This window comes from Podarcis cretensis (assembly GCF_951804945.1).
Source record: "Podarcis cretensis genome assembly, chromosome: 9".
Classification (NCBI taxonomy): domain Eukaryota; kingdom Metazoa; phylum Chordata; class Lepidosauria; order Squamata; family Lacertidae; genus Podarcis; species Podarcis cretensis.
In genome coordinates this window covers 7,963,485-7,990,721 of record NC_137178.1, presented here as the reverse complement: position 1 = coordinate 7,990,721, position 27,237 = coordinate 7,963,485, and the positions used below count along the sequence as shown (strand labels likewise).

At 41.5% G+C, this 27,237-nt stretch overlaps 1 protein-coding gene across 3 annotated transcripts in view; it reads right to left on the bottom strand.

The window, feature by feature from the left end:
• The window catches only part of CTNNA2 (catenin alpha 2), a 562,131-nt gene that overhangs the window by 58,198 nt on the left and 476,696 nt on the right, over positions 1 to 27,237 (bottom strand). The gene's annotated exons all lie outside the window — the stretch shown is intronic.

The following is a 27,237-nucleotide window of genomic DNA, read 5'->3' as shown; positions in this document are numbered from 1 at the left end:
ATAGTAATATTGCTACCTCTGCTAGTTTTCTGTTTGTCAACGTCCATGCCATGTAAAAAAAGAAAAGCAATTTACTGTACACCGTCACAAACCATGCCAAGCGAAAACTGCAGGTAGGCAGGCCAGAGGCTGTTTTTATTGAACTGAACAATAGTCATCTTGGCTACTCCATATCATGTCTGTAAAATGACAATTTGAACTTACAGAACACAGTAGTCTTAATTTGTGAAAAAAATGAGCCAAGAAACCTTCTGCCCACTGTCATTTTAACTAACAAACCACAGCGTAGCTCGCCATGAACAAGGACGACGGTTGTTCCTTACAACGATGCACGAGAAGCACATGGAAGACCCACCAGTTTCTTATTTCCAGCAGTGTGTAGAGCATGAAAGATGCTAATGGTTATCCGTGAGCAGTTCCCAATATTAATGGTTGGGGTGTGCATACATAGTTTATGAATATATGCATAATGGTCACATTCAATATTTATTTCAGCAATATATACCCTTGCTCTGGCTTTTTCATAGCTGGAAAACACACACACACAAATCTTAGAAGACTTCTCTGCTGACTTGCACAGAAATGCTAATAGCAATGAACAACCTTGTGAAACTGGGGATCGTAAGGACAGGAACTTGTTTGCACACAGGGCTGATATTCAGCATTAGTATACTCTGTGTGGGGGAACCAGTGCAGTCCAGTGTTGTCTACACTGACTGTGCAGAGACTCTCTGGGGCTCCAGGCAGATCCTCTCCCATTGGGGACTGAACCTGAATCTGAATCCATTGGGGATTGAACCTGAATCTTTCTGCATGCAAAACAGATGCTCTACCACGGAACCACATCCCTTCTTTTTCTGAGATGCACCCAGGTTCCCTCTACATTCTTCCGTTTCTTAATTCATCCAACTTCTTTTGCCCACTTCCCCTTCCCCCCGGAAACTTAAGTTGTGCAGGATGCAATAAAAGGGGATTTTAAAAATCCCAAAAACCGTGATGAGAATGATGCTGGTATAAAGACTTTACAGGCCAAGCTGGCAGCTGAGAGGCCTACATAATGAACCTCTTCCACCTCCCCTGATATGCTCTTTAATAAATGCTTTTCAAAAGTTGCAATATCTTTTTTTTTTTTTTATAAATATTTTATTAATTTTCCAAATACATAATAAAAAAAAGAAAGAAGAGAAAAATATAACCAATCATTCAATAAAGTTTTTCTTATATAACTAACTGGACTTCCTCGCATCTCCTTACCCTGCATTATTTATAAACAAAATATCAGCAAATTATTACCTTATTTCATACCTTATTTTATACTTTCCAAATATTATACTTCTAAATTTAAAATAATTTTTATCAATTACTCATACCTTAAAATTAAAGAAAATATTGCCTTAAATTTTGACCTTTTCTTACTTATAACTTAATTTTCTATTTTACAATACCTATTTGCTGGAGCTGGTATTTTCTAAATCGTGCAAATACTTAACATTCATACAACTTATAATATTTTTGTAGATAGTCCTTAAACTTCTTCCAGTCCTCTTCCATTGTTTCTTCTCCCAAGTCTCGGATTCTGCCAGTCATTTCAGCCAATTCCATATAGTCTATCAATGCGTCTGCCACTCTTCCAGTGTGGGCAAGTCTTGTGTCTTCCAGTACTTTGCAATGAGTATTCTTGCTGCTGTTGTCGCGTACATAAAGAAGCTTCTGTCCTTCTTTAACACTTTCTGGCCGACAATGCCCAAGAGGAAGGCCTCCAGTTTCTTAACAAAGGTATATTTAAATACCTTTTTTAGTTCATTATAGATCATTTCCCAGAAGGCCTTCACTCTAGGGCATGTCCACCAGAGGTGAAAGAATGTCCCCTCAGCCTCTCTGCATTTCCAACATTTATTATCAGACAGGTGATATATTTTTGCAAGCTTGACTGGGGTCATGTACCACCTATATATCATTTTCATAATATTCTCCTTCAAAGCATTACATGCCATGAATTTTATTCCGGTGGTCCATAACCTTTCCCAGTCCTCAAACATAATGTTATACCCTATATCCTGAGCCCATTTTGTCATGGCTGATTTAACAGTCTCATCCTGTGTGTTCCATTTAAGCAGCAAATTATACATTCTCGAAAGTACCTTAGTCTTTGGTTCCAACAGTTCTGTCTCTAATTTCGACTTCTCCACCTGAAATCCTATCTTTTTATCCAATTTAAAAACCTCTTGAATTTGAGCGTAGTGTAACCAATCTTGCACCTTATTCTTTAATTTCTCAAAGCTCTGCAACCTCCATTTGTCTCCAATTTTTTCTATTATTTCCCAATATTTCGGCCAACAGGCCTCCATATTGAGTCTTTTCCGGGCCTTAGCCTCCATTGGTGATAGCCATCTCGGGGTCTTACTTTCTAATAAGTCTTTATATTTTGTCCAGACAATAAATATTGCTTTTCTGACAATATGGTTTTTGAACATTTTATGAATCTTTACCTTGTCATACCACAAGTATGCATGCCAACCAAAAGCATTATTAAACCCTTCCAGATCTAGGACATCAGTGTTCTCAAGAAGTAACCAATCTTTCATCCAGCAGAAAGCTGCAGCTTCATAATATAACTTTAAATCCGGCAGGGCAAACCCCCCTCTTTCTTTTGCATCAGTTAATATTTTAAATTTTATTCGGGGCTTTTTGCCCTGCCAGATAAACTTAGAAATATCTTTCTGCCATTTTCCAAAACATTCCACTCTGTCCACAATCTGTAGAGTTTGAAACAAAAACAACATCTTTGGCAATACATTCATCTTTATAGCTGCAATTCAACCCAACAAGAAAAGTTTCAATCTTGACCAAGTTTCTAAATCCTTTTTGATTTCTGACCAACATTTTTCATAATTATCTTTAAATAAATTCAAATTTTTAGCAGTCAAATTAACCCCTAGGTACTTCACTTTCTTAACCACATTTAACTCTGTCTCATTCTGAAACCTTTCTGCTTCCAAAGATGTCAAATTTTTTACCAAAACCTTAGTTTTTTGTTTATTCAATTTAAATCCCGCCACCCGACCAAACTCATGTATCAGTTCCAAAACTCTTTTCGTACTAGATTCTGGCTCCTGTAATGTTATTACCAAGTCATCTGCAAAAGCTTTCAATTTATACTGTTTCACTCCGACCTGTATTCCTTGCACCAACCGGTCCTCCCTAATCATGTTCAGAAGCACCTCCAGGACTGAAATAAATAACAGAGGGGATAAGGGGCAACCTTGTCGTGTTCCTTTTTCAATTTTAAACTCTTCTGTCACCACATTGTTAACTATCAATTTAGCTTTTTGCTCTGAATAAATTGCCTCTATTCCATTTTCAAACCCCCGTCCCACTCCCATCCCTTCCAAATTTTTCTTCATAAATTTCCAAGAAATATTGTCAAAGGCCTGTTCCGCATCAATAAAAATTAACACAGCTTTTGTGTTAATATTAGTTTGCAAAAGTTCCAAAATGTCTATAATGTTCCTAGTATTATCAAACAAATGTCTACCTGGAAGAAAGCCTGCCTGATCTTTATGAATTACTTGATTTAACACTTTTTTAAATCTACTTGCCAAAATATCCGCAAAGATTTTGTAATCCACATTTAGGAGTGAGATGGGACGGTAGTTCTTAAGCTGAGTCTTTTCAGATTCCACTTTCGGTATCAATGTGATGAAAGCTTCTTTCCACGATTCTGGTGCCTTCTTCCCCTCCATGATCTGGTTACAAACCTCCATTAGTGGTTGTATCAGAAAATCTTTCAATGTCTTGTAATACTTGGAGGTAAGACCATCAGGTCCTGGAGATTTACCTAATTGCATATTCTGAATGGCACCCTCAATTTCTTGTTGCGTTATTTTATCATTTAGGATTGTTCTCTTTTCCTGGGATAATTTTGGTAGTCCATAAATTTTTAAGAAATAGTCTATCTCAGTCTCATCCTGCGGCCCTTGCATATAAAGTTGTTTGAAGTATCTCTGGAAGCACTTTCTAATTTCCTCTGGTTTCTGGATATTCCTCCCTTCAATCTCTAAATTGGTAACCGTGTTCAATTTTTGTCTCTTTTTCAACTGCCATGCAAGCAGTTTCCCACACTTATTCGCTGATTCAAATGATCTTTGTTTCATCTGTTTAATTTTCCACTCAACTTCTTGATTATCAGCTTAGCGTATTGTGCTTGATAAAATTTAATTTCTCTCAGAACCTCCTGTGATTTAGGTTTTGATCTCAATTTTTTCTCACCATCTCTTATCTTGTCTAAAATCTTATCCTTTTTTTCATTCCAAAATCTTTTCTTTATTGTGTTCTGTTGTATCAGAAACCCTCTCATAACTGCTTTACTTGCGTCCCAGATTATTCTTTTTTCCACCGTAGTATTCAAATTTATTTCAAAATAGTCTTTTAAAGTTTTTGGGCCTTCTTGACAATCTCCTGATCTCTTAATAGGGTGTCATTCATTTTCCATCTGAAGGAACCGGTTGGAAAAAGTCTCATTTCCACTTTCATAGCATTATGGTCGGAGCAGGTTTTTGGGCAGATTTCCACTTTTCTAGTCTTAGGTGCCAGTCCTCTAGTTATCCATATTTGGTCGATCCTTATCCATGACAGGTGGGCATCAGAAAAGAAAGTTCCTTCTCTACCTAAGGGGTTCTTTGTCCTCCATATATCAATCAAATCCATATTATCAATTAATTCGAAGAAAGTTTTAGGTAGTCTGCCGTCATTTGTTAAATTTTGATTTTGTGACTTATCCATATTTGTAGAGACGACTCCATTCATATCTCCCATCATAATGATGTTGGTATAGTCCAGATAGTCCAGAATTGTCTCATGCAGTTTCCTGTAAAATTCTGATTTCCCCTCATTCGGCGCATAAATTCCTAATATTAAAAACTTTTCTCCTTGGACCTGTATTTCAATTGCCAAAATTCTTCCTTGCTCGTCTTTAAATAAGAGTTTTGGTGACAGGCTCTCCTTTGCATAAATCACCACTCCTCTTTTCTTAACTTTATCCGATGAAATAAATTCTTGGCCTAATCTTTTATTGATTAACACTTTTCTATGTAGCCTAGTCACATGTGTTTCCTGCAAGCAAATAATGTCCAATTGTTCTTTTTTCAATATATGAAAAATTCTTCTTTTTTCCGGGGAATTTCCGCCATTTATATTCCAACTAAGGAGCTGCAGAGACATCCTGGATCAGTCTGTTAGTCCTGTGGTGGCGTCTCTTTCTTTTGGTCCTCTGGTCCCAAGAGTGTAGGTGCAGATGTAGGTATAGGTGGAGGTGGTGGCCAAGATCCTGTTGTTCCTTTCTGTAGGTCCTCTTCGTGGTCGTTCAAAAACTTTTGTTGATCCTCTGCTGTTTTGATTTTATCTTTCTTTCCTTTGAAGTTGAAAGATAGTCCTTGAGGGAACTCCCACCTAAAGGGAATTGAGTTGCTTCTCAGTAGTCTTGTTAATTCTATATAAGTCTCTCTAAGGTCCAAAAGTTGTTTCGGGATATCTTTGTAAAGTTCTGCCTTGATGCCTTGAATAACAAGTGATTTTCCAAAATGAAGGCCTAGTATTTTATCCCTCTCTTGCTTAGATCTCAAGATAACCAGACAGTCTCTGGATCTGTCCTTCTTCACCACTCTTCCCAATCTAAAAGCAGTTACAATTTTAAAATCCTTATCTTCTTCTATACCCCAGAACTTTGTAATTTCTGATGTCAAAGAGCCAACCAGATCTTCCTGTTCAAGTTCTGGGATAGCTCTCAACCTAAGATTATTTTCCCTATTCTTCAGTTCCGTCATAGCCAGGTAGACCCTCTGTTCCTTGATCTGTTTGTGCAAGGGATTTAACTCCACTTTTAATGCATCAACTTTCTGGTTAGCTACCTCCGCTTTCTGATTGGCTTCCTCAGCCAATGTACGGTTTTCCACAATTGCTTCCTGAATATTCCCAATTGCTTGTGTATGTTGAGCAACTTGATCAGTCAGTTTGCTAATAGTGGCTGTTGCTTGGTCAATTTTGGACGAATGCTCATCTGCCTTTTTATTTAAAGTTGCCAGTTGTTCCAAAATTTGATTTAAAACTGTTGCAGATTCTCCAGATGCCATATCCTTTGGTACAGTTTGCGCAACTACCTCTTCTTGTACTAAAACAGCTGGAACAGAAGATCTGCGTGGCTGAGAAGTCAAAGTTGTTTGTACTAGTTGTTTAGCTTTTGTTTTAGCCGCTCTTGCTTTCCCTGTGCCACTCATTCCAATCCTGACTACGTGCCAAGGTTAAGTTATATACAGTCCCGTGGGAAAGACATTTCCAAAAAGTAAACAACAAGGCAGCAGAAAGTCAAAACAAAATACAGTTCCCAAAGAATTGTAAATCCAAAGTCCTCTAGGGGGAGTACAATTGTACTTCAGCAGAAAGAGAAAACTGTTCCGCCATTAATATCCCAGCAGTTAAAAACAGATTTAAAGAGAGCCTTCAGACTCCCTTTGGGTTGTAGAGCCTCCTCAATGTTGAAACAAAGTCTTAAAAGATGTGCAAGATACAGTTCCCCAATTTGTAGCTAAACTGTAACGCTCAAATGTAACACTTTCAGAATTCAATTTTTAGCAATTTGACAGCTCCTTATTGCCCCGGCAGTCCGGTACTTTGGGCTTCTCAGTTATTTATAAATCCACAAAGGAAAGGAGAGGTCCAATCAAAAGCCAACAAAATTAAAGCAAGATTGTCTCTTTTTAATTGTTATTATTAAAAACAAAGTTCAATTGTTGCACGAAAGTCCGCACTTTTTACAGCCTTTTTTAAATGCTTCCAGCTTGTCAAAATCTTTACTTTAATCCTTTGAGCACGGTAAGGAGACGGACTTCCTGGTTACGTCTCCCGCTTTTAGCCAAATTTCAATCACTTTAGTCCCAAATGTTTTATAGATCCCCTACTCACGGGTTTGTAGTTTAGAGTCTGATGTTCCAGGAAAAAAGGTCGGCGCTCATCGGCAGCAGCCGCGCGGCTTCGCTTCCGCAGAAAGAGCGATGAACTCACAGCACCGCTCCCCCTTCCACGCTCCGGAGCCCCTTACGGGGTTCCTTCTTCGTTTCTGGGGGGGCTTCTGGTGCCCGCCGAGTCCCACGGCCACAGGCTCACTCTGCCTGTGGTTTTTCTTGATGGGTCTCCGCTTTGCCGCAGCGGACGACCCTTTCCTGCGGAGCCCCTCTTCACAGCGCGAAGAGGACCGCCATTGCCGTTTCACGCCGCCTCCGGAAGTCCTCCAAAAGTTGCAATATCTTAATGATCAGGTTATGGTGAAACATATTTAGAAGTGACGATAATGTGTATTCAATTATTGTTTTTTGGAGTGAAAAAATATCCCCGAAGCACACTTTGCATTCTTTAAAAGACAATATGGTTGTTTGGGGGCAGGGTGCTGTTCCTTTATGTTTGGAAGAACGAAGTGGCAGCAACTTTGAACCCCCTCCTTTCACATTACTGAGCTCTTTGCATGATTCAAGACACTTGCTTTGTGCACAGTTTGGCAGGAGCAGCTCTTACATTAAATGTTATGCTCCGAACATGACTCACTGGAGTAAAGCCTGCTACAGGACTTAATCTATCCAAAATGAAATTAATTTTGCCAGCCTTCCTCTCTCTGCTGACATACTTTATAATGCCTCAGTGGGCACATCTTTCCCAGCGCTGCCTTCTTAGTCTGTGTGCTCAGCGTGTCGACACCTGCTATTTTGGAAAGGGGCTACCTAAAAGAGAGGCGGGGAGAGGCCGGCACACTTTTACAAATTCCTGTACTTACCTGCAGCTGGCACAGTTTTAACAGAATCAAGGAAATGTAGAGGTGGAAGAAACCCCAAGGGTCATCTACGATACGATACAATATGATACAATACGATACGATACGATACAATATGATACAATAATCTTTATTGTCATTGTCCCATTGTCCCATACAGAACAACTAACTTAAAAAAAACAAAACCACTACATAAGACATTCAAAACCAACACGCCTGCTATCCCAGCTATTCCAACCTGGTTAGCCCCCTAAAAACTCTGATAGCCCATTTTTAAAATACAATATACTCCCATAGAGACTCCGTACATTGCATTTAAAACCAAAATCGCATTTGGATACAAACTGTTTCTCAGGCGGCTAATCCTAGTCTTTATTACCCTCTACCTTCTTCCAGAAGGCTGAAGCTGAAAGAGATCATTTCCGGGGTGTGCACTATCCTGTACTATATCTCTGCAGCTTTCTTATGGCAGCTGGAAGCATAGATTTGATCCAAGGTGGGAAGAGTGCACCAAATTATTCTCTCCGCAGTCTTTACAACCTTGGAGAGCATTGTTTTTCCCTTGACCGTGCAACTCCCAAACCACACAAACAGACCATGTTGATATAGTCCAACCCCCTAAAATGTTGACTGCTTGTGTCTACTCCCCCTTTGTGATTTCCCCTTTTTTCCATCTCTTATACACGGCCTTCTTAAATCTCAGCTCATCTGTAAGCTCCTTATGCATCCACACCTGTTTCCTTAGATGCCTCCCAATTTTCTTGTTGGTTTTAAATTGCTGCACTAAAGCGGTGGAGGAAGAATGGGGAATGCTTGCTGAGTGCAGCATGGGGGAATGGGGCCGGCACTGTGACAAGAGATGGAGGGATGAGAGATGAGGCCAAACTGGCTAATGGGGCAGAAGGGGTGGACAGCAGCTGCCTAGTTTAAATGACATGCTTTTGCTTGACAGCCTAAATCCATAGGGCCTATAAGCTTTATTAACTACAAACCCAAATACAGTATCTGGAATCCCCTTGAAACTGGTGCCAAAGTTTTGTAATCATTTTGTAGCAACCACCCCGCATTTTGTAGCACCCCACAAACAGATTAATTGAACATTCAACCCGGGGTTCGTAGTTAACACCCAACGTTGTCTGATCTCCTTGAAACTACTGCCAAAGTTTTGCAACCGTTTTGTAGCAAAACCCCTGCAAATGGAGCGATTTACACTCAAAATGGGGGTCATGGATATGACCCCAAAACCCAACACTGTCTGGTTCCATCCAAGCTGGCACAAAACTGTGGCAAAAGTTTTGGAGCGGAAACCCCACATTTTGCAGTGCTCCACAAACTGGGCAATACACCCTCAAAACCAGGGATCAAAGGGTCACCCCAACACCCAACATCGTCCAATTCACTTCACACTGGTACAAAACTTTGGCAAGAGATTTGCAGAAAGCACATCAAGGAATACATGTAACCGGAGTTCCAGGTTAATGCGAGAGTTGTGCTGTTTTCAACCTTATGGTCCTGAACTCAGCCACCCACATTTTTTACACCCCCAAAAGTGGGGGACTGCCTTTCTCAGTGTGGGGTGGGGCCATTCTAGACTTACCCTACTTTGTTTTTCAATGCATGTATCAGACTGGTGTACAACCACTAAACAGCAAGGCAACTAACTATCTTGTAAGTTCACATTCTGGGTAATACCCTCTTCCATTTTTGTTTTATTTTAATATGTATAGTAACTATGGACCACGTATCATTTCTCTTCCCTCGTGGCCCCATTAATGTTCTGTTCTCCAGACACAGCAACCAGCCACAACAGGCACTTTTGGTCTAACATCAGCTTTGATCCAAGCACTGAAGATTCACGGAAATCAAAGAGCAGAGCAGAGCAGAAACTGGTTGGGGAGGGGCAAGTTCCACATGTTTTATGGCTCCATGTGCTTTATGGCCTTCTAGTTCGGCCATATGCAGAAGACCAAGGAAATTGCAGCCCAAGGCACAGCAATAAGAGACTAAAGCACTGAATATTTTAAAGGGATTATTTACTTGATGCAGCGTGAGAGCTCTGCTGGCACCCTGGAAATATGTATGGGAAAATGTGCACTTTAAATGCTTCTACTTTCTATGCAGTGCAACAACTTGAAACAATGCACGGCATGAAAACCAGCATTTGAAACACCCGCCCGCCCCCTCCAAAAAGGGTTTAATCTGAATATATTCCCCTCCTTCATTTCTTTATTTGAGTATTTACAAATGGCAGTTTCATCAACATGCAACGGTCATGTACAATGAAATCATTAAAGCCATAAAACACAGAACAAATTGTATATTTGATTTTATGATAATATAGAAGGGTGCTTTGCGACTGAGTGTTCTACCAATTCATTTAAAGAAAAATAAACAAATAGGAAAATGACCGAGACTTGAGTCACTGGTGCCACTACCCTACAAGACTTAAAAGGTAAAGGTTCCCCTGACCATTAGGTCCAGTCACGGACGACTCAGGCGTGCTCATCTCGCTCTATAGGCCGAGGGAGCCGGCGTTTGTCCACAGACACTTCTGAGTCATGTGGCCAGCATGACTAAGCTGCTTCTGGCGAACCAGAGCAGTTAACCTTCTCACCGGAGTGGTACCTATTTCTCTGCTTGCACCTGACGTGCTTTTGAACTCCTAGGTGGGCAGGAGCTGGGACTGAACAACAGGAGCTCACAGGTGATCACAGTGATGTGGCCAATTTACAGTGGTGCCTCGCAAGACGAAAATAATCCATTCCGCGAGTCTCTTCGTCTAGTGTTTTTTTTCGTCTTGCGAAGCATCCCTATTAGTGGCTTAGCGGATTAGCGCTATTAGCGGCTATTAGCGGCTTAGCGGCTAAGTGGCTATTAGCGGCTTAGCGGCTTAGAAAAAGGGGGGGAGGGAAAAAACTCGCAAGACATCTTGCGAAAAACATCTTGCGAAGCAAGCCCATAGGGAAACTCGTCTTGCGAAGCGCCTCGAAAAACGGAAAACCCTTTTGTCCAGCGGGTTTTTCGTCTTGCGAGGCATTCGTCTTGCGGGGCACCACTGTATTCTGTTTGGCACATATATATATATATGCATAAATTGATCTAACTGACATTTAAGTACACAATGTTTAAAAGAGACTTTAAAAGAGACAATATACATAATTTGGAACTTTTTACACCACAAATTAAAAGTGACCATAAAAGATATGGGGTTGTAGCCAAGCAAGTGCACAGAAGACTCATTGAAACCAAACAACAGTCAGCAACAGTCAGTCCTTGCAATGGGTCCACTCTGAGTAGGACTATTATGGGCTACAACCCCGAGGAAAGTGCTCCATCATATTGCTATTTATATCACACCCCCTCTTAACTACTAGCCAGTGGAATGAGGACCCTAAAAAGAGGCTTGCCTACCACAGTGTTTTTTGGGTGCTGAAAGAAAAACCTTTTTCTGACAGGCTTTTTAACACCTCTTAGAACACTTTAATGATATTTTAATACCATCTAATTTTAGTCTGTTTCACCAGTTGGGTGAGTTTGAGCCTTCACAGCGGAGTTTTTAGAGTTGCATTTGGCTTAAGCTCTACGCAAAGGAGACCCATTGCAATCTTCTATGGACTGTAGCAGGCCTTAGTCGGATTCAACCATGGATTTTTTATGACTGTGATGATTGAGTTAATCATTCTACTTGTCCATTCTGCAAAGGCAGGTTAGTTTTATTCTGAACAGTTTGTATTTTGCTGTGTTTTTAAATTGTTTGCTTTTGCTTTTTATGTCATTGTACATCATCCAGAGGCTTGCTTACAGCATGAGGCAATTGATAAATATAATTATTAATGGCAATAATATAAAGAAACACCCAAAGGTAAATGGAAAAACCCAAATCCAAGACAATACAAATCATGTTGAAGGGAAACTAGCACACAAGCAACAACAGATTTCACAGCTATTTGTATCAATTCAGAATGAATTTTTTTCTGCTCCAACTGGCACTTTCCAAAGAGGAAAAAATTCATCTCTGGCAACACAACACTGCCCACATGGAAATGTAATTATTTGAAACTGAAAATGACCCAACTGGTTATCAAGACCACAGAGTTCTTTTATGGGGGGGGGGGGGTTGCCTTCATTTCCGAATTATAATGGGGAAAATGAAGAATTAAACACGACATTTTATTTAGCTTGGAGTGTTTGGCAAAGTCTCATTCTATGAGGACGGTAAATTCCATGCCAGAGGATTCTAAATATTTCATGCAAGTTTTATTACATTTAAATCTGATATAAAAGGCTTTGTGTGGCTAATTTCCAACATTTTGAGCCTGATTGTTATGGGCATAATTAAAAGAAAGCATGCTTTTAACAATAGTCCCCTAACAGTATTACATGATTTGGCACTGGCAATTAATCTAGTATGTATTCAACATCCACATATATATCACAAATATTCCAAAGGTTGCCAATTGGAAATTGATATACAAGTCCTTCTGGGATTCAACAAATTTCACTATAAATACAGTCCCATGAGAGAGAGTTAGCTATTTCAGCAGTTTTCACGTTAGCGATTTGGTAGATATGTCCTGGTTAGATTTGGGCAAAAGTGCTTTGCCAGAAATTCCAGTGGTTTCTGTAATCCTCCAACAGGTACGTTGGACCAGATATTATGTTTATGTTTCATTTTTCTGCCTCTCTCGTCAATTAACTGAGGATCACCTAGAAACATTCACCGTCAATTGATTCAGGATAAAGAAAATAAAACACTTCGGCGCACTAGGCATAATTAACTGCAATTAACTGTGAATTGCAGGATTTACTGCTGTAGGATATGGTGTTGTTCATTATCCTAGATGGCTTTGAAAGAGGATTATAGAAATTAATGGAGGATAGTTAGCAGCCACTAGAGGGGGCATGAGGGGGCGGTGGCACTAAACTCATCTCTGGTGGGTTGTCTCATTGCTGCTTACCAGGAGATGGGGGGCACGGGTGTAGGAGCAGTGAGGTTGGGGCTGCTCATCTGTCAATCACCTGACATCAAGTGAGCCAGCCTCAAAGGAAAGGGCTAGGAGAACATTCTTAAATGCACACCGAATCCTTCCTTTGCAATTCAGATTGAATTCAAGCCATGGCTGCAAAGGAACATTTTGTCCTTTGCATTGCGGTTGCGCGTCAAGGTCCCCAAGACACCCCCCCCCCCAAAGAAAAACACAATTGACACTTAATTTTTGTTTAAGGTTTTTGGCATAATTTTGGCCACAACTTTATCCAAATTACAGCAATGTGAGTGGTTGCTTAGGCATTGGTAGCACTAACTGCCCCCGCACGGGGACAGCTCTGACATTCGTACCCCCCGCAAAGTCAGCAAGGGTAAGTCACCTGGGGAGAGAGACAGGACTGGGAACCATGCCTCACCTCTCCCCAGAATGCTCCCAGGGGCTTGCGTGGCCCTAGCCCCTTGCCAGGGGGTTTCGGACAAAAGCATGGGGAGCCCCTGGGTTCCTTTAACGGAAAACCCTTGAAGCTGCAGCAGCAGCATTTTGGAGGGGCAGGCACAGCCGAATCCATACCCCTCCACCAACCAATTCCAAGACCAATGCCTAACCGCAAACCTTACAAGTTGTGACGATTTGCTACGCAGTAGGCAAAAACCAAGTGGCACACACTAATCAGCCAAATGGACAAAATTCCTACGAGGCCCCTGCCCCAACGCAGACGACCCCATGACAGGCATAGCAAGGTCAAGCAAACAGCCTAAAATTAGGGAAGGGAGGGCGGGTGATCCGAAGTAAGCAGCGAAAAGAGGAAGTTCCTCATTGTGAGCACTATATTTAACAAATAGGGCTGTCAATCAACAAATGGCAACATCTAGATTTCCCCAGTAACAGCCCGCCCCTGCTTAAAGGATAGCCAAACCATTTCCCTAGTAACAGTGAGGTGTCTTGTCAGCCCTGCCCGCAACCTGTGCTCTCCATGAGGGAGAACACACTTTGCAAAGGGAAAATATCCCTTACTTGAATTCAAGTCGGGGATGCAAAGGAAGAATCGAGTGCACTTTTGACTAGTTTGACAATATGCAGGGTTTAGATTAAGAATGCCTAGAACTGGGATGGATAACCTAGTGCTCCCAGATTTCGTTGGACTGTATACAAGTCCTGTCATCCTTAAGCACTGGTCCAGCTGGCTGGGGCTGATGGACACTGGAATCCATCATCATCTGGGCGGGGGCACAGATTCACCTAGAAACATAGAATTATACTCTAAACCAGGTATATTTTGAATCATCTGCTTGAACTCCTGTGGAAATGCCTTAGTAGGAGACGGGCAAACTAGCAATTGATATACTTCTGTGTGGCATCCAAGAACTTTACATTCCTAGCTTGGCCTTCAAAATGGAGTCTCGCCGATCTGCAAGGCAAATTGTTTCTCAGTGTTTGCATGCTTCTGTAAAAAGATTGTGTGTGTGTGTGTGTAGTATATAAATTGCACACACACTTAAAAGGCAGTGATTGAGAGATGTGTTGTGAATGTCATCAACTTTCAGTGCACTTTTCAAACTTAGCGCTGAAGCATCTGGAGACAAATTCCTTGTTTGCTCCTTGTTTTGAAGAGTCAGTTTAGACCTTCAGAGTTTTCAGGGAGAATCTGAACAATAACAAAGGCATATGCAAATGTTCACACATGTTGTGCCCCTGTGTGCCTCTCCCGGGTTTTCTTCTTATTCACCTTTTCCCAGAATAAATAGCCTCAGTTTGTTGCACCTCTCCTTGTTCAGAATCTCTTCCCCATCCACTCCACTTATAATCCTTACTCCTCCACTCTCCGGCTCATGGGAATATCTCCAGAAAACTTACATACAAGCCTACAAGTTCATATTTCCTCCAAGGATATGTGCCCGCAGGATTATTTCAAAAAGCAATCTTTGCAAATATCAAATCTCACTTCAAAATAAGTCCTGAAAGCATCCTAAAGTCAAACCATGCTGGAAACTCCTGCTAAGCCTCACACTGCAAGGTCCAGGTTCAAATCCCTGATCCACAATGAAGCTCATAAGGGATCTCAGAGCAAATTTTTGTTCCCAGCTTATATTTTATTAGCTATGGAATTATCAACCATATCAGGGCTGAGCTGAAACAGGGAAGAGGGTGCACTTCACAAAAAACAATTATGCCATGTAAAAGGTGCTCCCCATTTTGAGAATAATTTGCATGAGTTTTCAAAATGGTGTAAAAATGTAGCACCAGGGATAGGGAAACCAAGCCAGATGAGTGGGGTAATAATAATAATAATAATAATAATAATAATAATAATTTTGAGGTTCCACAAAGGCCACATTTCATTCTGGATAACCCTCCATGGTCAGTAGGGCCAGAGACAGATGAGGGCAGAGCAACAAACCTGAATGTTATTTTTGTTGCTAGTTGCAAACACGTGCATATGTTTTCCTCCATTATGGCCAATGAGAAGCATTATCAAAGTTCAAGGACACATTCCAGCCAGGCACAAGCACTCAAAGAGGATGCAAAGCAGAGCCAGAAATGGGTGTGGCCTGGGAAGATGTGTAGCTAGGGAGGAGGTATGGTATGGGGAGAGTGCCAAGGCTGAATGGAGAAGCCTGGAGGGCCACATTTGACCCAGAAGTCTGACATTCCCCATCCCTGAGTTATACTGTACAGAGGCACCTTGGTTCTCAAACTTAATCCATTCCGGAAGTCCATTGCAAAACCAAAGCGTTCCAAAACCAAGGCGCACTTTCCCACAGAAAGTAATGCAAAATGGATTTTTTTAAAAACCCCTAAAACAGCAATTTAACATGAATTTTACTATCTAACAAGACCACTGATCCATAAAATGAAAGCAATAAACAATGTACTGCAGTCATACAATCAATCAATCAGTAGCTGATCTGGGTTCTTCCACACAGTCACAAAAACAAAAAACGAGAGTTGCAAAGACAAAAATACAAAATAAATAGCAAAAACAGACAAACCTCAGTGTAACACTCAAAATGGAAGTGTGGCACTCAAATCGGAAGCATAACACTCAAAACGGAGCACGTTCAGCTTCCGAAAAGAGTTCGCAAACCGGAACACTTACTTCCGGGTTTGCAGTGTTTGGGTCCCAAATTGTTTGAGAACCAAGGTAGCACTGTATAGGGACAAAGGCAGAATCGGAGTGATTTGTCAACAGAAACACCTTGTAAGACAGTCCCCACCTCCAGATCTGATGTGGTTCATGTATTGTGCCAGTATCCATGCTTCTTCCTTGACTCACTGGCTGACAGAGCAAGCACTTTGGCCACAGACCAAGTTTTCGTCTTGCACTAGATACAGCTTGTCAGACCTGACGGCTCTTACACTGGAGCATAAGCCTTAACAGCGAGTCTTTTTCCTGCTCGCACTTTGTCACTGGCTCTTCACTCTTAATCTTGACTCTGCAAAATGTACATCTGGCCTGATCCTGCAGGAATGAGCCTGAGAGATCTCACTTTCCTGTGCCCTTTTCCTCTCCCTCATTATATCTCCCCCTCCCCATCTCTGTTTTATGTGCTTTATTTTGAGCTGAACAACTGTTCATTCTTTAACTATATTATTTATACATATTCTTATAAATAAAATAATGCACCAAAGCTTTTAGCATGGTGGCACCAGGAATATGGAACACTGTTCCTACTGAAATCAGACAGGAACCTACAAATTCTGATATGCCGCCTGCTGAAAACATCTTTGGTTTTTTTAGAGAATTAATTTGATTTGATGTGGGTCATTTGTATTTTATGGTGTTTTAATGATTTTATTATACAACAGATAGATAGATAGATAGATAGATAGATAGATAGATAGATAGATAGAGATATGATATGAACTGGTGCTTTCTAAATACTCTGATAGATAAATCACTATAAATAAATAAATATTGTAATTTGAGTTGTAAATGCATGCAGCGTTTCCTTACGTAGTGATAAGCCAGCTGCAGCATAACAGCAATCTTAAAATCCTATTATATAGTCCAAAAAATGCAGATAAACTTGAATGGCTAATCAAAAATAAGCAGTGGATAAGGCCTGCCACAGTAAAAGGGTCTTCAAAAGATGCCTAAAAGTCAAAAGTGAGAATGTCTACTAAATTTCTGCTGGAAGAGGGTTCCACAGAATGGGGCCAGAGACAAAAAATGCTCAACTTATAACTGAATGGATTTGGACCTTGGAAACATGAGACAACTCATGATGCTTAATCTGGGATACAAGGAGTCAGGCTGCCCTTAAAGTATGCTGCATGGGCGGCCAGTGAAGACAATGTTGTCATATGCTGTTTTCTGTCTGCTCCCATCAGCAGTCTAGCCCCTGCATCCTGAAACAGCTGGCACTTTTGAACCAGGCTCAAAGGCAGGACCAAATAAAGTGTATTGCAGCAACTGGTCTCTATGTTAGCGCTGCATGGTCTACATTGGCCAACTGCCTCGAGAATGCTGATAGCCAAATGGTGGAAGGGAGATAAAATACCAACTAAAATGGAATGGCAAGGTGAAATTATTTGACCATGTACAATTGACGGGAAAAATTAGGAACCAGACAAACCAAAAGTTTAACAAAGAATGGGATATATACATATTATATTTAAAAGAACACTGTTCCCATACAAAATCTTTGACACGCTTTGATTAACTTCTGCAATGCCATATGCTACAAAGATTATAGATAATGATGAGTTAAATGTCATACAATATGCAGTTAACAAAGAAACGAAGGACCCATGCTGAGGAAAGCTTTCTGGGAAATGATATATAATGAGCTAAAGAAAATGTTTTAAAACACTTTTGTTAAAAAACCAGAAGCTTTTTTTATTGGGGATAGTGGGTAGAGAGATACCGAGACAAGATAAAAAAATGTTCTTATATGCAACAACTGCAGCAAGAATTTTGTTAGCCCAAAGATTGAAACAACAGGGGTTACCAACAGAAGAAGAGTGGCAGATGAAGCTGTTGGACTTTGCAGAACTGGCGAAACTGACGGGAAAAATCCAGAACCAGCGAGACCAAGCATTCCAAAAGGACTGGAACAAATGTATATTATATTTGAAAGACAACTGTAAGCAATTAACATCATTAGCAGGGTTATCTGAAGATTTGTAAGGTGAAATTGCTACCTATTCGGGTTGCGTAATATAATATTTTAGGTAATGATATAACAAGGAAAGGAAACGAAGCAAAATGTAAAGATGCAAAGTTTAATTTTGTAAACCAATAGATGGGAAGGGAGGGAAGCCGTTAGGCTCAGTTGAGCCAAAGAGATAAAATAAGAGGATATGGTGTTACGTAATGTGAATATATGTAAAACCAATAAAAAATTAATAATAATAATAATACATTGGCCAACTGGTGATTATCTGGATATGGCTGAAGCTGGCATATGAGACAAAGCAGATACAAAGCACTGCTATTAAAACAGGGTAGGCTAGTAACTGCTCTTTGACCTTGTATTGCAGCCATTCTAAAAGCCATTTCTGTTAATTGTATCCCAGGATGTATTGTCTTTTGATGAATTCGTCTTCTTTGCTCTGTACCTGTTAATTAATTGCAGCACACAATGCTAGCCGTATTACCAATCTCTAGGCTCTTGCAGGATAAATCCTCTCCTGCTTGATTTATATTTGGTTCCCTATCTCTTTAACCAGGACTTAATCCATCAAAGGTGTTTTTGTATTTATATATTTTACCTTTCATCAGAGGTTTTCCAAAAATAAACTCGTGACAGACTATGTGGAAAATCTTTTGAAACATATTCAATTATGCCCACACATTCCTACTTTGTATGGCATTGTACTGTTATTTTTTTCTTCTTCCTTTGCAAAGCACACTTTCATTACAACAATTCTGGCTGTTAAGAGAAGCATGATTTAACCTTTCAGAATGCACGCTGATTTATCCCTCTCTTAAGATAATCAACGCCATTTTGAATGGGGATTTTGCCATTGTCATTCCACCTTGCACAGAATTAAGTCTCTCAGCTACGTGTGTCTTTGGATTGCACTAGGGGCCTATTGAATAACTACATTCACTAACACAATGGTCTTCCACAATGAGGCATTAAATGACGTAGGAAGTTGCTAGGCTGGGTGATTTTTTAGGCTGGAATTCATCAAATTAATAAATCACATATGTATAAAATAAAAGATAAGCAGAGCCAGCCTTAGCACTAGGCCAACTGAGGCACTTGCCTCCGGCAGTGGGATCCTGCTGGGATCCTAAGGTGGCAGATCCCACTAATTTGCCTGTCTACTGCCACTGCCAATACTGGAGAAGCGAGGAGAAGCGGGAACACAAGTGTTACAGAGATCTCTCGCAAGAGCTTGCAGAGCCCTGTGTGATCTCTCTGCTGCAGCTTCTCTTCATTTCCCTCAACCGTTCCTCATCAGGCTTGGTTTCCAGACCCTTGATCATCTTGGTTGCCCTCCTCTGCACACATTCCAGCTTGTCAACATCCTTCTTAAATTGTGGGGCCCAAAATGGACATGGTATTCCAGGTGTGGTCTGACCAAGGCAGAATAGAATGGGACTATTACTTTCCTTGACCTGGACACTAGACTTCTGTTGATGAAGCCTAAACAGCACTAGCCTTTCTTTTTTTTCTTTTTTTTTTGCAGCTGCATCTCAAAAAATGTTCCACTTGCTTGTCAGCGTATATTCAATGTGTTGCAAAACTGATGCGGTGGGCATTGACGATTTGCACAGATGATTTTTTGACAACCTTTCCATCCCTTTTGATTATGCCACATCCGATCAGTTGAGATCTTGGAGCCCAGCTATCCATTAGCCTGATCATATTTGTAGCCTGACTCAACTGGATCAGAATCCTTAAGACTCCATCCCACAGGCAGCCCCAACAAGAAAGGAAAGTTTAAGGGGTTTGAATCATTCCTTGCACTTTCCCTCTCAGCTGAGTTATACAGGAAGTTGAAGACGTTGCCTGGTTCAACCCAGCCTTCATTGCTATCTCTTATGAGGCTAATTTTTCCCAGTTTTCCCTTCCTCTTCCGCTACAGTAGTAGCATAAAGACATTGGGCCTTAGTTTCACGAGCCTCTCTGAATGTTGGCTAGAGAAGCACATTTAGGATTTGTAAAGTCCAAGATATATCAACTCTGTTTTACAGCTATAGAAATTATAACAGTGATGCTACACGTTGCTGTATGTTAAATAGAAGTGGCTGACTTTTGGGGAAGGGGGAACACAGTAGCAAATTAGCTGCTTTATTGCCCAGTAGACCATGACAAAAATTGACAGGCGGAACCATTCACTATTAATATGAGTGGCATACATCTGAATAAATGGAAATTTAAGAGCACAAAGCCAGGTCCACCTAACATGTAGCCTGCAATTCTAATCATTTAAGCTGGGGTTGAAAGAAAACTGGCATTGTGTATAATTATAGGAGGGGAAATTCAAGAGATGTCAGAATATCTTAAGAGTTCTATTCTGTCTCATTAAGAGGATGCAATTTAGTCTCACTGAAATGCACAAATATTTGAGTTTATGCATCTTTGCGGTTTTATGGCTGGCATAAAGCGGTAATCAAGTGCCGTGCATTATTTTTTTAAAGGGGGACTGTAATGAGACAAGAGCACTTTAAGGAAGTTTTATCTGCAGCGTGTGAACAGTCACTAATGTTGATGCCAGAGACACTGGGGAACAGGGATGGGATCAGCTGAGGCTATAGACAGTCCAAGAACACATGCTGTGCCTTCCATTATGTTATTGGGCAGGGATCAGAGAGGGAGAAATCCCAAATATTCCACTAAACACAGAAAGGATATAAACACATTATGGGGAGGGAGGGAACCCACAAATTTTGAAGATGAAAAGAAAATGCACTTTTCAAGAGGCATGTTTTAACTGTCTTGATTCTATTTACCTCTGCTTTCTTCCTCCGACTACACATCTCCCCAATCTAGTGATGTTTTCCTAATCTTAAAAACAAAAAAGCCTCCTAAATAGTATTCAGTTACACATTTGCATCCTTTTCATCTTACAGTTCCATTCCTATGCAACCCCTTTTCTGCCTAGCAGTCACACAACTTTCTCTTTCTTCATCAGAGGGGGTGAGGTCTTGAGGGGAGGAGCTATAGCATGGACCTCCCCTGCCCCATAAAGGGAACCCCAGAGGTGCTTCAGACATTTCAAGCAAGCAGAGAGGCGAGAAGAGAGACACCCTTTTGGCTCCCCCCTCCCTTATTATTCAGAAGGAAGTATTATGCTTTATATAACCGTATTGCTTGTTTGCATTGAGTTGATCTCATGTTATGCAGTTATGTTACTTTAACTGCCCTGTGGCCTTTTGACAATTGGTGATATATAAATTTTAATCTTTTTTGAGATTTTGGCTGATACAGTCAGGAATGGCTTTCCTGGTAAGCAGCAGCTACAGCAATAGCCTCTCAGCTGCAAAGTCATTGTCATTTACAAGGAGGGAGAAGAACAAGGCAGCGGGGAGGCTGGAGGGGGTGGAGATGCACTAGCAGAGTCAATCCATTGCTACTACTAGTGTTCTTGTGAAGCACCAACTTTGCTCCTCCTGGTAACTGACATCACCACTGCTGCCAGGAGCATATTCCTGTGGCCCTACCCTGCTGGTGCAAGTCAATCATGCTTCCCGTTTCTCCACTGCTCTGGAACGTCTTGAGTACCCCTGGCTTTTCCTTGATATGTCTCCCTTGACTAGGGAAATCAATCTTTGCGAATTCAGATAAGAACTCTCCTGGTGCTATTTCAATCCAGTTTAAGATCCTTAGATGCCCTGGTTGATTATTTTTGTTAGGAAAGGGATGGAGGGACTGCAGCTCCATTGAGTCTCCTTGACATCTCTGTGGCATTCAGCATCACTGACCGTGGCACTGAGTGGCACTGAGGGTAAGAATGGGAGTCATTGCCATGCCCTGGTTCTGCTTCTACCTCCGAGGTTGTTTCCAGAGGGTAGCAATGGGGGACTTCTGCTCAAAACTGTGGGAACTGATGTGTGGTGTGCTGCAGGATCATTCTTGTTCCCTATGCTCTTCAACAACTATATGAAATTGTGAGGAGAGGTCATCAGGGTTTGGCGCAAGGGTCTGCATGCTGATGACACCTACTGTATTTTTCGTCCCATAGGATGCACCAGCCCATAGGACGCATCTAGTTTTTTTTGGGGGGGGAATAAAGGATTCCCCCCCTTTTATTTCCTCCCCCCCCAAAAAAAAAACCAGGTCGGCTAATCCAAACCAGGTCGGGAAACAGCAGGATGGCGGCGCTCCGCCTCCCCGCTGTCTCCCGAGCTTGTGGCCAAGCTTCAGCAAAAGCCTGCATTGGCCCCATAGGACGCACACAGATTTCCCCTTCATTTTTGGAGGGGAAAAAGTGTGTCCTATAGGGCGAAAAATACGGTAGGTCTGCCTCTCTGTTCCATTCGAATCAGGAGAGGCAGTTCAGGAGTTGTTTTTGTATATGTTGGAAGCCCCCCAGAGGGGCTGGGGCAACCCAGTCAGATGGGCGGGTACAAATAATAAAATAACGGTGGTGAGTAAGCCAGACTCAGGCTACTGGAAATTCTGACAATACCAGGATGGCAGGGATCACAGAACTGTTTGGCTTCTTGCCCATTCTGTTATCTTCAGTGATCTCATCTCTCCTTTAGCTGCTAAGTGTCCCTAGGTGGGGTGGGGTGGAGGGGAGGAGCAGGGAAAATTAGTTGCTAAAGGAGACCTGGGATAAGCCGAGATAAACACTGGGCAAGGAAAGGGGACCATCAGCCCCAGTTTACTGGCTGTCAATCTCCTCTTGTGAAATGAGAGCCTGTTTACTTGTGGCGGCTTTTGATGTGATCAATGTACCGGTAGCATGTAGCCCAGCTCTCATTTCAGGGTTTTAGTTAAATCTGGAGTTCTTTGAACTCAGGCTATCCTGCCCTGAGGTAGGAATTTATTTTCCTCCATATATATCCTAAGCATGGATGCCTCCACAAATGAGAAGGAGAAGAAAATACACCCTAGCCTAACCCCAGAAAAACAGCTGGGGAAAAATAGCACTTTGCAAGGCTGTGCGGATTTTTCCAGCTCAACATCCAGATGCTTTCCTTGAAGAGATCTGCGAAAGTGTAAATAATAATTATGAGAGAGGGCTGTGCCCAGTTTCCCCTTTTCTATTATCATTCAAATTTGTTCCCCTCTAGATCTTCCAAAGCTCCTCATTTGAAAATGAATAAATGTTCAATTAAAGAAAAAGTGGGGAAGCAAATGGAGTACAAAATGGTCTCACCCACATGCGGGTCAAATACAATAGGATGTTTAAGCATCTAGAGCAGAATCTGGCCTTGTGCAACAGCAACAACTTATTTATCTGCATTCTCCCAGCATCAAGAGTCATTAGTTTACCATGAACTAATAGTTTACCATGAACTAGCGATAAGAATGCACAAATTACGGAAATGTGATTTGATTTATGGTAAATTTCCTTCATAGAAAGCTAGAGTTATATCAGAGTTATTTAACTACAGACATGTCTTACTACGTAAGCTGGGAAGTTGACAGGGATAGCTTGCTTGCCGAGGAGCAACTGGGGTGGAGAAGACAGCTGGCCCTACCATTAGGCAGAGTAATATACCTTCTTTGTTTTCCAGCCCCTTGCAGCCAGCCTTCCAATCAGCCATGCTGGATGACCGTCTTACCTCTCAGGGTCCTTCAATGGTGTGGTCTCAAGGATGTGGTATGGAGACAGATGTACCGACCTTGCTGAAACTAAGCAGCTCTGGGATCCGGTCAATGCCTGGATGGGGCACTGCCTGGGAACCCCATGCACTCTGCTGTGAAGGCTCTTGCTGGCTACCAGCCACAATGGCTAAGCTCTGCCTCCATGGTTGGAGGCAGCAATGCTTCTGAATACCAGTTGCTGGAAACTACAGGAGGGGAGAGTACTCTTGTGCTCGAATCTTGCCCACAGGTTCTCCTCAGGGACCTGGTTGGCCACTGTGAGAAAAGGATGTGGGACATGATGGGTCATTGGCCTGAATTAGCAGGCTCTTCCTATGTTCTTAGGAGTCCCATGATGGAAGACTGTAGCAAATGAATAGTCAATTGCTCATAATGCTCAGTAATGGAGTACAGAGACCAAGGAGGGGAGGCTGACAAATAAAGGAAAGGAAACACACAGAGTGAATAAGGAGTGGGTACTTGTGAGACAGTGGTGCAGTGAGAGAGACCTGGGATCATCCTCATGGACAGCGGATGAGGAAGTGAATTTGCTTCCAGACTGTACCATTTCAGGTTGCAAGTGGGGATTCACACAGTTGAGTGCTCCTCCACAGGAAGACAATTAACAATGAAATCCAGCATAGGAGCTCCCACCGAACAGAGTGCACCTATAACCATTTTTGCCAGAGAAGAAAGTAGTTATGGAACAAATAGAGAGGTTACAAATTGCGAAAGGCTCAGACACAGCTGTAGTGTTGCAAAGAGAGAAAGGAGAGCAGAGGATAATAATAATAATAATAATAATAATAATAATAATAATTTTATTATTTATACCCTAGATGGGTTTCCCCAGCCACTCTGAGCAGCTTCCAACAAAATATAAAAACAGCATCAAAAGTCAAATGTTTAAAACTTCTCAATACAGGAGGTGTTAAAATAGATATAGGTATGGATTTAGATGATACAGATATAGATGATATATAGATACAAATATAAATATATACTTAGACTCACTTCAATTGATTTAGTATGGAGCATAAGAATCTGCCTTTCAGTGGGTCAACCCATTGCTCCATCAAGCTCAGTATTGGCTACACTGACTGGCTACAGCAGGTGTCCAGCATTGTAGAATGGCCTGTCCTACATGGAGATGCAAGGGATTGACTCTGGGACCTTCTACATTCACTGTGCCACTTGCTCTCCTCTGTACTGGGAATGAGATAATTCCCCTCTTTATGGTTCCTCTGCTTTGCGTTCCCCTGCTCCCAAATTCCAGTTTAAACAGGAGAACTGCTAAAATCATTCCCAGAATCTAGAGTATGCAGATTTGGCCAAAATTCTAGGAAGCTTCCACTCCTTTGGCCTCTTCCCTCGTCCCAACTACACTACAAAACAACGAGAACATCACTGATAACAACCATGTATGTGGCTCCATCAGGATTCATTCTGTGCACACTCGCTTCCGCACGCAGGGAAAATTATCATGCCAAAGGGATCTTGATGCAATTGTATGAAAAGAACTTCTCAAACTATACTGGAAAGAGCCCTCTTGTGTCGTCTTGCAAATGAACAATGTAATACAGCGTGCACTTTTTTTGGGAAAAACCAGGCATCTGCAATTAGGCACTCTATGTCAGCACAGCACAGCAATTAGATCTTTTAAACTTTTCCCTTTTTCTTTTTGCATAAAAACCCTGAAAGGGGGGCTTGGCCAAATACGCATTTACTACAGGGCTGTTAGTACTTTATTATAATTCACGCTTTATTAAAGAGCACATTAAATATGCCATGGAACCATTTAATGTGTCTGCTGCAGATTTGGTTTATTGTGTTTTTATCATTGTGAATTAGTTTTATGAAAAGCAAATAGGCAAAATTTTGCATAATGCTGGACCTGAAATTTTAGCAATTATAGATGTCTTTTTTTTTTTTTTTACTGAACACTGAGCATGCCAGAATACAAAATGATTTTTTATTTTTTTAAGCAAACACTCACCTTTTATTAATGAAGGGTCTAATGGAAATGGAGAGAATACTTAGCTGGTGATCCCCAAATGGATTTGCATTGGAGAATTTTAGACCCACACCTGCTGCACATTTCATCAGTTTGTGTGGTTCTTATAAATAAATAAATAAATAAATAAACAAACAAATAAATAAATAAATAAATAAATAAATAAATAAAAGTCCACACCTCTAGGTGGTTTCATTGTCTGGGCTAACTGGCTATTAACAGGCAATTAAAAGGCCCTAATCCACAGCTTTATGAACATCCTGGTGCATATGCAGATCTTCTGCAAAAGCAAGATTCCTTGCTCCCTGCAATGGAAAAGGAGATTCCATGCTCACACCTCTGTGGGCTTATGGGACTGCCTCCTTCCCCTGACATGAATGAGAGAGATATTGATACAGCTGGACAATATGAAGCCCTCCTGATGCTATTGGACTACAACTCCCATCAATACCAGCCAGCATGGTCAATGCTCAGGGGCAGGGCCAGATTTGGTTTTGATGAGGCCCTAAGCTACTGAAGGTAATGGGGCCCTTTATATGTCCAACTGTTCTTTGTCAACAACAAATTGTCACTTTTTTGTGTTGAATATATGCTATATGGTAATTTAAGGACCTAATAGGTATCTAAAGCCATTTGCACATAACAAAATATGTATTTTATCAAAGTAATTGTTACAACTAGTCCATACAGAATGTAGGCACCCTATATATAGAAATGAGCAAACCTGTGATATTTTAGGGAGCAGACTAGCAGGCTTACTTACATCAAAGAAGCCTACACAACACAAAACGCTGTTGCTGTATGTAGGTTTTATTTTATTTGTTTTTTATCTTATATTTTGGAAATGTACACCTAGTTTTTTTCCCCTTTAATTTTTTGGGGGGCCCCAAGAGAGTGGGGCCCTAAGATATAGCTTGTTTAGCTTATATGTAAATCTGGCACTGGTCAGGAGTGCTGGGAGTTGTAGTCCACAACCCCGGAAAGGCACTCTGTTGGATAGTTCTCTGCTCCCCATAGTTGCACCAGCCAATTAAAGAGGTGCAATCAGGATATCTTACAGCAGTGGTTTCAACTATATTTATAAAACACACGGCTTTCCTCAGAGGAGCCAGAGTTTGTTAAGGGTACTTGGTACTGTTGCTCTGTGGGAGATAAACTACAGTTTCCTGGGTATTTTTTTTTGCGGGGGGGGGACATACAGTGGCGGAGAGCAGGCGGGGGCATGGCTGGCGTGCATCCCGGCGGTGTGGTGCGCCGCTCCACAAGGGCGCGGCACACGTCCTGGGGGTGTGCCGTGCCACCCGCAGGAGCGTGGCGCACATCCTGGGGGCATGGCACGCCGCCTGCGGGGGCGTGGCGCCCAGCATGGGGGGCAGCCATGATGGCTCCCCACCGGGATCTTAGTGTCGGGGGTGGTGCGCTCCCCCACCCCCTCTTCCTCCACCAGTAGGGACATATGCTCTAAATGTATGAGGTGCATGAAACTCTAGTTTCCTGAGAGCAGCAACTCACAACTCAACTAAGAATCCACTAAATATTGACTTCACACGTGCTGCTCTGAAAGAAACATGAATTGTACAGGAAGTGGGTGCTTCCAGGCTGTGTTCAAGGAACATCAGTAAGGGTGGCATTAACCTATCCCAAACCATTTCCATAACAAGATACCAAACCCATGGAGAACATAGCACACAGAATCAGTACCAG